Source organism: Oncorhynchus clarkii, chromosome 2, assembly GCF_045791955.1.
Source record: "Oncorhynchus clarkii lewisi isolate Uvic-CL-2024 chromosome 2, UVic_Ocla_1.0, whole genome shotgun sequence".
NCBI classification, from domain to species: Eukaryota; Metazoa; Chordata; class Actinopteri; order Salmoniformes; family Salmonidae; genus Oncorhynchus; species Oncorhynchus clarkii.
This window is the reverse complement of record NC_092148.1, coordinates 91,112,653-91,128,785: the sequence shown is the minus strand read 5'-3', so window position 1 is coordinate 91,128,785 and position 16,133 is coordinate 91,112,653. Positions and strand designations below refer to the sequence as shown.

The following is a 16,133-nucleotide window of genomic DNA, read 5'->3' as shown; positions in this document are numbered from 1 at the left end:
ACATGCTCATCAAACGCATATTAAAACCATGAAAATGCATTCCCATCATTTTACTTTCATGTTCATGCATGTCATTCAAGCCAATAGAAACAAGCTACTTCAAACAGCATCCATTGTAAACAGAAACCCTGTGTTTTGTCAAAGCAAAGAGCACATTTATACATCTTCCATAGCTGAAGACGCCCCATGAAACAACAGCCATCCATCTCATGTAAGATGTCATGGAATGAACGTTAAACCCAAGCAGAGATGAAGATAGAGAGAAAAAATAAAAGAGATGCCACATGAGTCCCGCTGACCAATCATACGATGGGATGCTGCAGACAAACTGGACAGTCTTGCTTACCATCCAATGAGGAGTCAATGTAAAATACTGATTTGGAGGGACTCCTCATGGCAGAATTCAAACCCAAAGTCACTGAATCCAAAGTCACTCTTACAAGATCCTATTAATAAAGTAAGGATAATAAGATGATACACACCGTGTTCCTAGGCAGAGTGGTACTGTTTTTCAAACTGTATTGACAGATCAATCACTCGTTTACTATCATGGGTGATCTTATTGCTATAGTACAACCATACTGTACTGCTCATGTATTTCCATGTCCTGTCAACGAGAGGCCTGACCTCTTAACTCACTTACCCACAGTAAGAGCCTCAAACAGCCTATGGATGGTAAGTCTCAACTTACCCACAGTGAGGGCCTCAAACAGCCTATGGATGGTAAGTCTCAACTTACCCACAGTGAGGGCCTCAAACAGCCTATGGATGGTAAGTCTCAACTTACCCACAGTGAGGGCCTCAAACAGTCTATGGATGGTGGCGACGTCTTTCACAATCCCAGACTCCTGGATGCGCTTCACAAAGTCCTCCTGCAGCATGTGGGTCTTAGGGAGCTGGAACTTCTTCACGTGGTCGTCATCTTGGACCAGCACCCTCTCGTTGTCTGTCTTCACCTTGAAGATGAGCCGCTTGAGCTCTGGCCGCCGGTCCACCTGGGAGAACTCGTTCTTCTGCAGCGAGTCCACTAGCGCCTTTACCAGGTCGGTGGGGAAGATCTCGATGTCCGTCTTGTAGAGGTTCTGGAAGTCACTGAGGGCGTCAAGACGCTTGGAACACAGCGTGTTCATGAAGCCGCGCAGGTAGAAGTACCTTGGAAAGAGGGAAAGAGTTGTATGGAGAGTAGTAGGACTTATAAATGATTTGTGAAGTATGTATGTAGTGCGTATTGTGACTGATTGGACACACACTAACGCGCCCTCTCTCTGTCTCGCCCACCTCTCGTTGCTATCAGCAGGAGCATTGCCTTTATAAACTTGGTGGTCCGGTCACTCTGAGGACTTTTCAAATACCCAATAAATAAATACAAATATTTTTTAGATGTAGTGTGTTTAAAGTGTGACTTAATAAAATGAATAATCCCTGTTGTAAACGAAGTACCTGGCCAGGAGGGTGGAGTTCTCAGGAGGAACACAGGAGATGGCCTTCCCCAGTAGTATGATCAACTCTCCATAGTAGTTCTGGACATGGTGGTGCACCATGGGAGGAGGAAATTCTGGCAGCTTGAAGATCTTCACAGGCTTGGGCGGGATCTTGAAGGCTGTGTAGAAAAATACAAAAAGGGTCTACTTTATATGAATCATCTCCAGCACCACCTCAACATCAACATATGTGAAAATGGCGTGTTTCTATGATCTGTAGTAAAATAAGTGAGGAAGATGTGTTTCCAATGACATTATCAACCAATCAGGAGGCATTTAGTAGGTAATGCCTCCTCATAATTGGTTAAAATCACATGATGCACAACGATGTCATTGGAAACACTTATCTCCCTCTATATGTTTTACTAGCGAACATAGAAAGACGCCATTTTAACATATGTTGACATTGAGGATGAACATAGAAAGACTCCATTTTAACATATGTTGACATTGAGGATGAACATAGAAAGACTCCATTTTAACATATGTTGACATTGAGGATGAACATAGAAAGACTCCATTTTAACATATGTTGACATTGAGGATGAACATAGAAAGACGCCATTTTAACATATGTTGACATTGAGGATGAACATAGAAAGACGCCATTTTAACATATGTTGACATTGAGGATGAACATGAAGTTCAACATTTGTGAAAATTCCTTTTAAGATGAATCTTCTTGTTCACAGAAGTCAAGGCTGACCTACACTTTACTTTAACCATCTGTTATAAGAGTCACGTAACACTAAATAGTTTGTGTTATAACACTTTTCATTAGCTGGCAACAACAGACATGACTTGTTATGTAGAGTAGTCCAATAGACATTTCCTGTGTAAAGTCAGTGTAAAGTCAGTTTTCATTAGCTGACAACAACAGACATGACTTGTTATGACATCCGTTATGACAGTGTTATGTAGAGTAGTCCAATAGACATTTAAAGTGTAAAGTCAGTGTAAAGTCAGTTTTCATTAGCTGACAACAACAGACATGACTTGTTATGACATCCGTTATGACAGTGTTATGTAGAGTAGTCCAATAGACATTTCAAGTGTAAAGTCAGTGTAAAGTCACTTTTCATTAGCTGACAACAACAGACATGACTTGTTATGACATCCGTTATGACAGTGTTATGTAGAGTAGTCCAATAGACATTTCAAGTGTAAAGTCAGTGTAAAGTCACTTTTCATTAGCTGACAACAACAGACATGACTTGTTATGACATCCGTTATGACAGTGTTATGTAGAGTAGTCCAATAGACATTTCAAGTAAAGAGTCAAAGAAAGAGTAATGTTAATGTAACCGTGTAAAGTTAAACATCACAGTATATGTGTTAATCAGTGGGTAGCTATTATTACTTCTCCCACTGCAGGGGTTGCAAAATCTGGATTTCCAGAAATCCTGGTTGGAGGATTTCATGCTTCCTCCGTTCTAATTCCACTAATCTTCCAACTGGGATTTCTGGAAAACCTGGGAATTTGGGGAACATTTCTGGAATTTTGTAACCTTTCTAAAAAAAAGTTGCTATCTAGTACCTAAAAGGGTAGGAGAACCCCTTGAAAAAGCCTTTTGGGTTCCAGGTAGAACCCTTTCAACAGACAGTTATATATGGAACCCAAAAAAGTGTTCTACCTAGAACAAAAAAGGGTTACACTATGGGGACAACCAAAGAACCCTTTTGGGACCACATTTTCTAAGAGTGTACTCACCACTTTCAGGGATAATGGTCTTCTTGAGGGAGGTTTGTCTGAGGAGGTTGAGATGGCGCTCCTCTCCCAGGTTGGGGAGGCTCATCCCCAGCCTCTTGTTCAGATGGATCTCTGGGTCGCTGCTATACTTCCTGGCCATTTCCTGCATGGTGGGCCTCCTGGGGTTGTCTGTCATCGCCTTCATTCTGACATCAGACACATATAAAACAGGACTGTATACAATACCCTAAATACCATACAGGACTGTGTACAATACAATACCCTAAATACCATACAGGACTGTATACCATGCAAGACCCTAATACACATACAGGACTGAGTACCAAACAAGACCCAGAATACCATACAGGACTGAGTACCAAACAAGACCCAGAATACCATACAGGACTGAGTACCAAACAAGACCCAGAATACCATGCAAGACCCAGAACACCATACAAGACCTTAAACCTCTCACTGAGTCTCCCCCAGACATATATGTAGCATGTTTGCAGTGGGGTACTATGTAATAGAATTAAATAATTTCCCAAATCACTCCTCCAGTATCCCTAGTCAGTCTCTTTCACTTATTTGATCTATTCCAGCACTAACTGGTCAACTAATCGTCAAGGCTAACTGGTCAACTAATCGTCAAGGCTAGCTGGTCAACTAATCGTCAAGGCTAGCTGGTCAACTAATCGTCCAGGCTCGCTGGTCAACTAATCGTCAAGGCTAGCTGGTCAACTAATCGTCCAGGCTCGCTGGTCAACTAATCGTCCAGGCTAGCTGGTCAACTAATCGTCAAGGCTAACTGGTCAACTAATCGTCAAGGCTAACTGGTCAACTAATCGTCAAGGCTAACTGGTCAACTAATCGTCAAGGCTAACTGGTCAACTAATCGTCAAGGCTAACTGGTCAACTAATCGTCAAGGCTAGCTGGTCAACTAATCGTCAAGGCTAACTGGTCAACTAATCGTCAAGGCTAGCTGGTCAACTAATCGTCCAGGCTCGCTGGTCAACTAATCGTCCAGGCTCGCTGGTCAACTAATCGTCAAGGCTAGCTGGTCAACTAATCGTCAAGGCTAACTGGTCAACTAATCGTCAAGGCTAACTGGTCAACTAATCGTCAAGGCTAACTGGTCAACTAATCGTCAAGGCTAACTGGTCAACTAATCGTCAAGGCTAGCTGGTCAACTAATCGTCAAGGCTAACTTGTCAACTAATCGTCAAGGCTAACTTGTCAACTAATCGTCAAGGCTAACTGGTCAACTAATCGTCCAGGCTAGCTGGTCAACTAATCGTCAAGGCTAACTGGTCAACTAATCGTCAAGGCTAACTGGTCAACTAATCGTCAAGGCTAACTGGTCAACTAATCGTCAAGGCTAACTGGTCAACTAATCGTCAAGGCTAGCTGGTCAACTAATCATCAAAGCTCTCAAACACTGTAAATGGATGGTGGTTCTCGAAGAGAGGTTTGAGAAAAACGCCTCTGCTGTACATTCAAATATTCAACAACAATACAACATCCAACAGACTGGATAACTGGATCAGACTTGTGGAGAAACTCTTCCTTTGATGTTAACAAAGCAGGTTTGCAGCGGTGTGTTCTATAAATTAATAATTGGACTGAATTCCATAACATGTCCAGGCAGGTTACCAGCGGTGCCATAACTCAGGTTTCGTTCTAACCATCACTGTACCGTCAGGGAGAAAAGTGAGTTGGAGGGTAGGGGAAGGGAAGGGATAAGCAGGAAAGGGATATTGTAAGTGAGAGCTTACTTCTGTGTCTCTGAGCGAGTGTTGACTTCCATGCGTGTGAAAGCATCCATCTTCCTATTGAGGCGGTCCTTCAGGAATGAATGAAAGATGTGTGTCTCCAAGACCTATACGGATACACATGTATAAATTGAGTGTAGGAATCAACCGTACTCTTTATAGTGATCTGAGAGGCTACTTCAACATGTACCTTTCTGTAAAAGGGAAGGTCAGCTAGCTCTCTGGTCTTCAGGAACTCTTCACTGTTAAACACTCGGTGTTCATAGTTCAGGTGACCACTGACATCCCTGATGAAAGGCAGAAATACAGCGGACCATTAATACACGGGCTACATTAGTACCTTTAAAGACCAGGAAATAGAACATCTTCCTACACCTCACCGGGTTGACTTCCTCCTTACAGGTACAACACCAACATAATCTCACATATGCCACTATTGGCTCTTTCCAGTGTGAGCATTACTCAAGGGAGAGCAGTATTGACAGATTTGAATTCACTTGTTGATGTCTGTAAGCAGGAAGTCCACCCGATGTGTATTATGATGTCATACTTTAAGCCCTGCACCTCAGAAAGGGAGTCTGAACAGCATGACTGACCTAAACATGTTGACAATGAGCTCCAAGGTAACCTTCTGTATTTCCCAGTTCAGGTTCTGCTGCCATTGTCTCCTCAGCATGCGCATCTCATTAACGTCTGTGCCGGCCCCTTGGTGACACACCTCTAGATCATGTTGTAGCTGGAGGCCCTTCCTCCTGTAGAGCAGCAGGAAAAGAAAACTGTTGTTCACTCACTGCCACAAAAACAATGTTATATAAGCATGACTGTGAGTGATAACTGATGTGATATTCTACCTATCAATAACCTCATTCTGTGTTATTGAGACAATGGATGTGTCATTTCAGTTGTAGGGGGCTTCAGCACAGAACAGAGCACATAGTCTGCATTGTCTATGTATACCTCCTGTTATTCTTTTGTTCTACATTTTTCTCTCTGCATTGTTGGGAAGTAAGCATTTCACTGTTAGTCCACAGTTCTTGTTTATGAAGCATGTGAAGATTACAATTTGATTTGATTCTGAAATGGCACCCTATTCCCTATATAGTGCACTACTTTTTAACAGTGCCCATAAGTAGTACATTATTCCCTAGTAGGGCACTATATAGGGAATAGGGTGCATTTTTTTTTTTTTGGGGGGGGGGGGTCCTACCGCTTGGTAAAACACTCTGCCGAAACGAAGGGGACGTCTGGTAGGTCGACAGTCTCTGAGCAGGAAGAAGACACTGTTCCATCATCAATATTAATCAAGATCAGGTCGTCTGTTTCCTGTCACAGAGAATAGAGAGTTCCAAAAGTCAAAGCTTTTCTTTCTCCAACTGCTATGACATTTCAACTGTTTGGAAACGGAACAAGACAGTACAACCAAGAAGTAGGTCTAAACACTGTTTATGGACAGTTGGACACTTGACACAACGGCATCATGAAAATCATATTGTTGTCCGACATCAAATTACACAAAGACAAAAGCATGGTTATATAAAGGATGTACCAAGGTTGCAATAAAGAAACTACTACTACTAATACAAAGCCTCCTACCGCAGCGACCTCCTCAAAGTGGTTGAGGTGGCAGCCCATGAGGAAGGCGGTGGGGGCCATGACGAAGTCCAGCATCTGGGCTGAGAGGATGGGCACGTAGGGGTGCTGCCAGTGGAGGGGGTGGATGTAGAACATGAAACACTCTGCCACCAGGGTGAGGCGGGCCCAGTCAGCTGAGAAGAACACTAACCTCTGCTCCATCAGAATACCAGTGATGATCTGGGCAAACCAACACAGGGCCAGGGGTCAATAGAACCAGAGGAGAGGAGAGCAGGGTAGAAAGAGCAGAGTAAAGTAGAGCAGAAAGAGCAGAGTAGAGCAGAGTAAAGCAGAAATAGCAGAGTAGAGCAGAAGTACCAGAGTAGAAAGAGTAGAGTAGATCAGAGCATAGTAGAGTAGAGCAGAGCAGAAAGAGCAGAGCACAAAGAGCAGAGCACAAAGAGTAGAGGAGATCAGAGCAGAGTAGAGTAGAAAGAGTAGAGCAGAAAGAGCAGAGTAGAGCAGAAAGAGTTGAGCAGAAAGAGCAGAGCAGAAACGTTGAGCAGAAAGAGTAGAGCAGAGTATAACAGAAAGAGCAGAGCAGAAAGAGAAAAGTAGAGCAGAAAGAATAGAGCATAGCAGAGTAGAGCAGAGCATAACAAAAAGAGCAGAGTAGAAAGAGTAGATCATTAAGAGCAGAAAGAGTAGAGTAGATCAGAGTAGAGCAGAAAGAGTAGAGCAGAAAGAGCAGAGCAGAGTAGAAAGAGCAGAGTAGAGCAGAAAGAGCAGAGTAGAGCAGGGTAGAGCAGAAAGAGCAGAGTAGAGCAGAGCAGAGTAGAATAGAGCATTAAGAGTAGAGTAGAAAGAGCAGAGTAGAGCAGAATAGAGTAGAAAGAGTAGAGCAGAAAGAGAAAGTAGAGCAGAAAGAGTAGAGCAGAAAGAGTAGAGTAGAGCAGAAAGAGTAGAGCAGAAAGAGCAGAGTAGAGCAGAAAGAGTAGAGCAGAGAACAGAGAGCAGAGCAGAGTAGAGTAGAAAGAGCAGAGTAGAGCAGAAAGAGAGGAGTAGAGCAGAAAGAGTAGAGCAAAGTAGGGCAGAAAGAGAAGAGCAGAAACGTTGAGCAGAAAGAGAGGAGTAGAGTAGAGTAGAAAGAGTAGAGCAGAAATAGGAGAGCAGAGTAGAGCAGAGCAGAAAGAGCAGAGTAGAGCAGAGTAGAAAGAGTAGATCAAAGCAGAGTAGAAAGAGCAGAGTAGAAAGAGCAGAGTAGAAAGAGTAGATCAAAGCAGAGTAGAAAGAGCAGAGTAGAGCAGAGTAGAAAGAGCAGAGTAGAGCAGAGTAGAAAGAGCAGAGTAGAAAGAGCAGAGTAGAGCAGAGTAGAAAGAGTAGAGCAGAAAGAGGAGAGTAGAGCAGAACAGAAAGAGCAGAGCAGAAAGGGGAGAGTAGAGCAGAGCAGAAAAAGCAGAGTTGTTGCCAGGCAGGGCAGAAGTCAAAACATCACTCCGAACACTTCAGTTGAATGGCTCATCGTAGAAAATGATGTTACCCATCTGAACATAACTCTCTACTCACCTGTAAAATCTGTTTGGATCTAAAGCACAGGAAGGGCAAATGGAGGTCCAGGTCTACAGCGGGGTGTTCCTTATCCTCTCTGGAAGGCAGTACGATCATCAGGGGTCTCAGGTTGAACACCTGGGCACAGTCAGGGGTGAGCACATCATCAATATCAGTACACAATAAGGAAAAGGTGTTGGTGGTGGTAGTAGTAGTTTGTATTTTTTTTGGTCATTTTTATTCTGACTGTAGGATGGAGAGAGGGGGGGAGAAATGAAGGACCAAGGAAGAATCAAACCCCAACCATGCATAGTCCATGTAGAGTGAGTGGTGTTCAAATACAACCAACCACTGGAACTTCAGGCAACCTAGCAGTTTGGATAGATGAACTGGATAACATAAAGCAGCTCACCACATGTAGTTGTCCAGGGGGTGGAATGGGCACTAGAGACAGTTTGGCTGCAAATTCCTTCACCCTCTCTTCAGACAACCTGCATGCTCTAAGCTGCGCCAGCAAACTACAGAAGTGTACAGAAGAGAATGATTTAAGAAACGACAACACACATATACGGGCTGTATTGAAGACGTATTGACTCTTACCAAGACAGACAGTCCTTCAGAGCATTGTAATAAGGATGCTTGGATATGACACAGATGGCAAAAGCAGTGTAGAGCTTAGTGGTCCTGGTGGACGACCAGTGTCCATTCTGATAGAACACTGACCCTTCCTACGAGGACAGAAGTGACAAATCCACTGTGTGAGCATTGAGTCTTTCACAGGAAGGAGCGTCATAGCGAAAGCATTTAACACGGTTTTGTTTTGCACAGCTTTATAATGAAAAGGATCACATGTTTCTGCAGGAGAATAAAAAGGAAAGACTCCCACCTGAAATGGTCTACAACACTGAACAACCACTCCATGGGTTTGGTTACCGAACACATCCGTGAAGACTAGAAAGTGAAAACGCTCTTCTTTTGGTTCATTTGTTACTTGAAGCCCCCCTGATTTCAGAAAAGTAAGGATTATTTGTATCTCTCTATTGTTAGACAGTGCATTGGGCGATGTCTTTGAGCTAATGTTTTAATGACATTGTACATAGGGATGTCTGTCAGCCTTCATTTTGGTATGGTGTTTACCTCAGGTCATCTTTATAATCCCAACAATGACAAATTTAACTGGCTATCAGCCTCACAATATACCTCTACCTGGAAAGCAGAGTTGGGGCAGGGCCATGAGGTCGATGTCCTTGGGGACGCTGACATCCTCCGTGACAGTGGCCCCCTCACTGCTCCCGGCCCCTCCAGGGCCACTAGGAGCCACCACTAGCCTCTCCTTCTTCTTGATGAAGGACCGTCTGCACTGGACTCGACTGAAGGTTCTGGGGACACCAGACTCATCTGCATTCTCTTTGGTCACAAACGGAGGCACGTGGACTTGCAAGACCTCTGGGTCTAAAATAAGGAGGTCTGTTGTGCTGTTGCCCTGCTGTAGAGACTAAACAGAACAATCCATGTTAACCTCCATTTTACATTTCTAATCCACGATCCAGCTCACCTCTCTAATAAATGTATGTATTAAAAAAGACATTTGCTGATTGCCATTACCTGATAGACATCCTTGAGTTTATCCCCAGAGGCTCCGACAACAACACACGCTTCCAGTAGCCCTGAGGGAAGATGGTCTGCCATCAGAACCGGTCCTTCCTCCTCTGTACATCAGGCTCACAATGGTGGAATCACATCCAAGCATGGGATTTGTGCTTTGGAGGAGGAAGCGAGAGAGAGAGATAGAGAGAGGGTGAGAGAGAGACAGAGAAAGAGAGAGAGAGAGAGAGAGAGAGAGTGAGAGAGAAAAACAGAGACAGAGACAGAGAGAGAGAGAGAGAAAGAGAGACAGAGACAGAGAGGGTGAGAGAGAAAGAGAGGGTGAGAGAGAGAGAGAGAGGGTGAGAGACAGAAAGAGATTGTTCTTCAGAAACATGAATCACACTCCTTAGCTTGTTCATTTGGGAAAGTTGTTATACCCTTGATCACAGCAGCTGGCTAATAAGATAAAGACCACATGACATCCTGCTTATTATATTATATCACCTTTTAATAGATATTTACAACAAGCCAAGAGGTTCGCAGGCTGGAAACACAGCTCACCTGATCACTACTAGGAAAATAAACCAAATTGGAGAGAGTGTCCTCTGCTCTGAGAAACCATTAAAAAAGGTGTCATCAAAAGCAACTATGGCATCACCTCACCAAACAACAAAGCAGAGATGGAGGAAATACAGCTGTAGCTTGTCTCCTTTGTAAAGGCAGCCACCTCAGGAGATACAGCTGTAGCTTCTCTCCTCTGTAAAGGCAGCCACCTCAGGAGATACAGCTGTAGCTTCTCTCCTCTGTAAAGGCAGCCACCTCAGGAGATACAGCTGTAGCTTCTCTCCTCTGTAAAGGCAGCCACCTCAGGAGATACAGCTGTAGCTTGTCTCCTCTGTAAAGGCAGCCACCTCAGGAGATACAGCTGTAGCTTGTCTCCTCTGTAAAGGCAGCCACCTCAGGAGATACAGCTGTAGCTTGTCTCCTCTGTAAAGGCAGCCACCTCAGGAGATACAGCTGTAGCTTGTCTCCTCTGTAAAGGCAGCCACCTCAGGAGATACAGCTGTAGCTTGTCTCCTCTGTAAAGGCAGCCACCTCAGGAGATACAGCTGTAGCTTGTCTCCTCTGTAAAGGCAGCCACCTCAGGAGATACAGCTGTAGCTTGTCTCCTCTGTAAAGGCAGCCACCTCAGGAGATACAGCTGTAGCTTGTCTCCTCTGTAAAGGCAGCCACCTCAGGAGATACAGCTGTAGCTTGTCTCCTCTGTAAAGGCAGCCACCTCAGGAGATACAGCTGTAGCTTGTCTCCTTTGTAAAGGCAGCCACCTCAGGAGATACAGCTGTAGCTTCTCTCCTCTGTAAAGGCAGCCACCTCAGGAGATACAGCTGTAGCTTGTCTCCTCTGTAAAGGCAGCCACCTCAGGAGATACAGCTGTAGCTTGTCTCCTCTGTAAAGGCAGCCACCTCAGGAGATACAGCTGTAGCTTGTCTCCTCTGTAAAGGCAGCCACCTCAGGAGATACAGCTGTAGCTTGTCTCCTCTGTAAAGGCAGCCACCTCAGGAGATACAGCTGTAGCTTGTCTCCTCTGTAAAGGCAGCCACCTCAGGAGATACAGCTGTAGCTTGTCTCCTCTGTAAAGGCAGCCACCTCAGGAGATACAGCTGTAGCTTGTCTCCTCTGTAAAGGCAGCCACCTCAGGAGATACAGCTGTAGCTTGTCTCCTCTGTAAAGGCAGCCACCTCAGGAGATAGAGCTGTAGCTTGTCTCCTCTGTAAAGGCAGCCACCTCAGGAGATACAGCTGTAGCTTGTCTCCTCTGTAAAGGCAGCCACCTCAGGAGATACAGCTGTAGCTTGTCTCCTTTGTAAAGGCAGCCACCTCAGGAGATACAGCTGTAGCTTGTCTCCTCTGTAAAGGCAGCCACCTCAGGAGATACAGCTGTAGCTTGTCTCCTCTGTAAAGGCAGCCACCTCAGGAGATACAGCTGTAGCTTGTCTCCTCTGTAAAGGCAGCCACCTCAGGAGATACAGCTGTAGCTTGTCTCCTCTGTAAAGGCAGCCACCTCAGGAGATACAGCTGTAGCTTGTCTCCTCTGTAAAGGCAGCCACCTCAGGAGATACAGCTGTAGCTTGTCTCCTCTGTAAAGGCAGCCACCTCAGGAGATACAGCTGTAGCTTGTCTCCTCTGTAAAGGCAGCCACCTCAGGAGATACAGCTGTAGCTTGTCTCCTCTGTAAAGGCAGCCACCTCAGGAGATACAGCTGTAGCTTGTCTCCTCTGTAAAGGCAGCCACCTCAGGAGATACAAGATAAACACCCTTTAATTGAATTTCCCTGCTTGAGGGGAATTTCTGGGCAAATTGGTTTCATGTGTGCTGAAGATACCCTTCAATAGGTCACTGAGAAAACTCAATTGAGGAGTGGCACAGTTCACTTTATGATGGGGTGGGTGTGTGGCCTAGTGCTGCTGTATTGAAAATCAGTGCCTTTTTAGATTAAACAAAATATGTAATTAAAAAAACTTAGTAACTGCACTCATATCCCTTTGGTATCTACAATAGAGGTGTGACTTTCTAATGGGCGGTCTGAAAAGCGACCTGTCACCAGTTCCTGCATAGCTTCGCATATGAGAGCAACACGCGTTCATATTATACACATGCATCACGTCATTATAGCTGCAGAACTGAAACCATGAAATGTTTTATGTGATTTCAGCAGTCTATGTCACAAGTCCTTTGCAGTTGTAGTCTGAACTAGACAATTAGAAGCAGCACTAAAATGAATGCGTTACAGTGAAATAGGCTGAAATCGGACACTCCTTTTGTCTGCTTATCTCCCCATATTCCCAGCCTTCTCAGTACTGTTTGACTGACATACAATACATTTAGTTTCCATTGATGAATTGGTGTCTCTGGAAAACTTGGTAACATCCGCACTCTTTCCATACAAGCCATACTGAAAGAGCCAAGATCCCTTTATAGGCCAAGAGCATGTGATGATCAAACTCCATGTTGTGTGTCATTCAATAGCTACTGTGCATACATCACTGTCAAAGCATATTCATGTTTCCGTAAACATATAGAAAGAAGGTAGCTCAGCTACATATAAAAATGTAAATTGTCAAAACAGAAAGTTAGTCTTTAACTGATTTATTTCAAATGCCAATTAATGATCTTCACCAACCTGTTGGTCCATCGGTAATCCAAGATCACGGGCCAAAGTCACTGACATTCGTTTGAATGAATTTGTAGCCACCGAAAGACACAATCAAAACACCTTTGTAAACAATGCAGTTGATTTGACCTTCCCAGGAAATGCTGTTATCTGTCTGACTGCGATTAAGAGCGTGCTGCTTCCTGCTTTCAGAAAGGATACAAAATCATGCGTACTGGAAAAATGCAGTTGCCCCTACTTTTGTAAAGAATTCAAAACCTCGTGCATTCTAATTTGCTGTCGTAGAAGTTAAGAAGCTGCATTGCCTACTTAACAAAACTGCTATAATAAATTATGTCAGAAGACTCATTCAGTTTCTCTATCGACTTTGTTATAGTGCCATCTAGTGAGCAATGTGCAACATTGTAACAATGCAACGACACTCAATTTAAGTTTAGTGTTAACAAAGTCGCAATAAAGGCATAAAGATTCAGCTTCTTCAAAGAAGGCAACCGCTGCTGGTTATTTTAATTACATTTGCGCACATTTGGGGAGGGACATCATTTTGATATTTAAAGGTGCATTCATTACCTATCCTCCATTTATACACCAATACCCTGTTAATTAACAGTGTTAGGGTCAGCAGGTTAGTTATCAGGGTCAGCTGGTTAGTTATCAGGGTCAGCAGGTTAGTTATCAGGGTCAGCTGGTTAGTTATCAGGGTCAGCTGGTTAGTTATCAGGGTCAGGTGGTTAGTTGTTAACAGGGTCAGGTGGTTAGTTGTTAACAGGGTCAGGTGGTTAGTTGTTAACAGGGTCAGCAGGTTAGTTGTTAACAGGGTCAGCAGGTTAGTTGTTAACAGGGTCAGGTGGTTAGTTGTTAACAGGGTCAGCAGGTTAGTTGTTAACAGGGTCAGCAGGTTAGTTGTTAACACGGTCAGCAGGTTAGTTGTTAACAGGGTCAGCAGGTTAGTTATCAGGGTCAGCTGGTTAGTTATCAGGGTCAGAAGGTTAGTTGTTAACAGGGTCAGCTGGTTAGTTATCAGGGTCAGAAGGTTAGTTGTTAACAGGGTCAGCAGGTTAGTTGTTAACAGGGTCAGCAGGTTAGTTGTTAACAGGGTCAGCAGGTTAGTTGTTAACAGGGTCAGCAGGTTAGTTGTTAAAAGGGTCAGCAGGTTGGTTGTTATCCGGGTCAGCAGGTTAGTTGTTAACAGGGTCAGCAGGTTAGTTGTTAACAGGGTCAGCAGGTTAGTTGTTAACAGGGTCAGCAGGTTAGTTGTTAACATGGTCAGGTGGTTAGTTGTTATCAGGGTCAGCAGGTTAGTTGTTAACAGGGTCAGCAGGTTAGTTGTTAACAGGGTCAGCAGGTTAGTTGTTAACAGGGTCAGCAGGTTAGTTGTTATCAGGGTCAGGTGATTAGTTGTTAACAGGGTCAGGTGATTAGTTGTTAACAGGGTCAGCAGGTTAGTTGTTAACAGGGTCAGGTGGTTAGTTGTTAACAGGGTCAGCAGGTTAGTTGTTAACAGGGTCAGCAGGTTAGTTGTTAACAGGGTCAGGTGGTTAGTTGTTAACAGGGTCAGCAGGTTAGTTGTTAACAGGGTCAGGTTGTTAGTTGTTAACAGGGTCAGGTGGTTAGTTGTTATCAGGGTCAGCAGGTTAGTTGTTAACAGGGTCAGCAGGTTAGTTGTTAACAGGGTCAGCAGATTAGTTGTTAACAGGGTCAGCAGGTTAGTTGTTATCAGGGTCAGGTGATTAGTTGTTAACAGGGTCAGGTGGTTAGTTGTTAACAGGGTCAGCAGGTTAGTTGTTAACAGGGTCAGGTTGTTAGTTGTTAACAGGGTCAGGAGGTTAGTTGTTATCAGGGTCAGCAGGTTAGTTGTTATCCGGGTCAGGTGGTTAGTTGTTAACAGGGTCAGGTGGTTAGTTGTTAACAGGGTCAGCAGGTTAGTTGTTAACAGGGTCAGGTGGTTAATTGTTATCCGGGTCAGGTGGTTAGTTGTTAACAGGGTCAGGTTGTTAGTTGTTAACAGGGTCAGGTGGTTAGTTGTTATCAGGGTCAGGTTGTTAGTTGTTAACAGGGTCAGGTGGTTAGTTGTTATCAGGGTCAGCAGGTTAGTTGTTAACAGGGTCAGCAGGTTAGTTGTTAACAGGGTCAGCAGGTTAGTTGTTATCAGGGTCAGGTGATTAGTTGTTAACAGGGTCAGGTGGTTAGTTGTTAACAGGGTCAGCAGGTTAGTTGTTAACAGGGTCAGGTGGTTAGTTGTTAACAGGGTCAGCAGGTTAGTTGTTAACAGGGTCAGGTTGTTAGTTGTTAACAGGGTCAGGAGGTTAGTTGTTATCAGGGTCAGCAGGTTAGTTGTTATCCGGGTCAGGTGGTTAGTTGTTAACAGGGTCAGGTGGTTAGTTGTTAACAGGGTCAGCAGGTTAGTTGTTAACAGGGTCAGGTTGTTAGTTGTTAACAGGGTCAGCAGGTTAGTTGTTAACAGGGTCAGCAGGTTAGTTGTTAACAAGGTTAACAAACCTTGGCTAGCGCGCACTGCGCCCGGGCCGCCACAGGAGTCGCTGGTGCGGGATGAGACAAGGAGATCCCTACCGACCAATCCCTCCCTAACCCGGACGACGCTAGGCCAATTGTGCGTCGCCCCACGGACCTCCCGGTCGCGGCCGGTTACGACAGAGCCTGGGCACGAACCCAGGGACTCTGATGGCACAGCTGGCGCTGCAGTACAGCGCCCTTAACCACTGCGCCACCCGGGAGGCCATAGCAGGTTAGTTGTTATCAGGGTCAGCAGGTTAGTTGTTATCAGGGTCAGCAGGTTAGTTGTTATCAGGGTCAGCTGGTTAGTTAACAGGGTCAGCAGGTTAGTTGTTAACAAGGTATAACACGTCTGTACAGCTCAACAGCAGAAGGGAATATAACATTTCCACTTTGACAAAATCATTGCTCAACTTTGAAACCAAAATGTTGAGATAATTTATATTATAAAGATTGAAACTTGAGTGTGACCAATTTAATTTCTCATTTGCACACATTCCCAAACTAAAACTATTTCACAACCAGATAGACATTTATATTTTCCCCATTACAACCAAACCTCTTAAATTACAGCAGTTGACAAGAAAAATGTACCAAAAAGTTCCTTTTCCCACTTTCTAGAGCCAGATGTTTCTGCTGGATGTGATGATGGATCCTCTTCATTTGAGAACACCTCCAAAACGCTTTGCAACAGGACACTTTTTGATTGGATAAATGCAGTGAGGTCCCTCCCCGTTTCCACCCCTTTACTTCCATTTGGTTCCTGGTGAATACCACCCTCTACCTACCACCTC

At 44.4% G+C, this 16,133-nt stretch overlaps 1 pseudogene; it reads right to left on the bottom strand.

Annotated features, from left to right (window-relative positions):
- The window catches only part of LOC139376162 (DENN domain-containing protein 3-like), a 32,659-nt pseudogene extending 19,409 nt beyond the window's left edge, over positions 1-13,250 (bottom strand).
- Between the last annotated feature and the right edge of the window lie 2,883 nt (positions 13,251-16,133).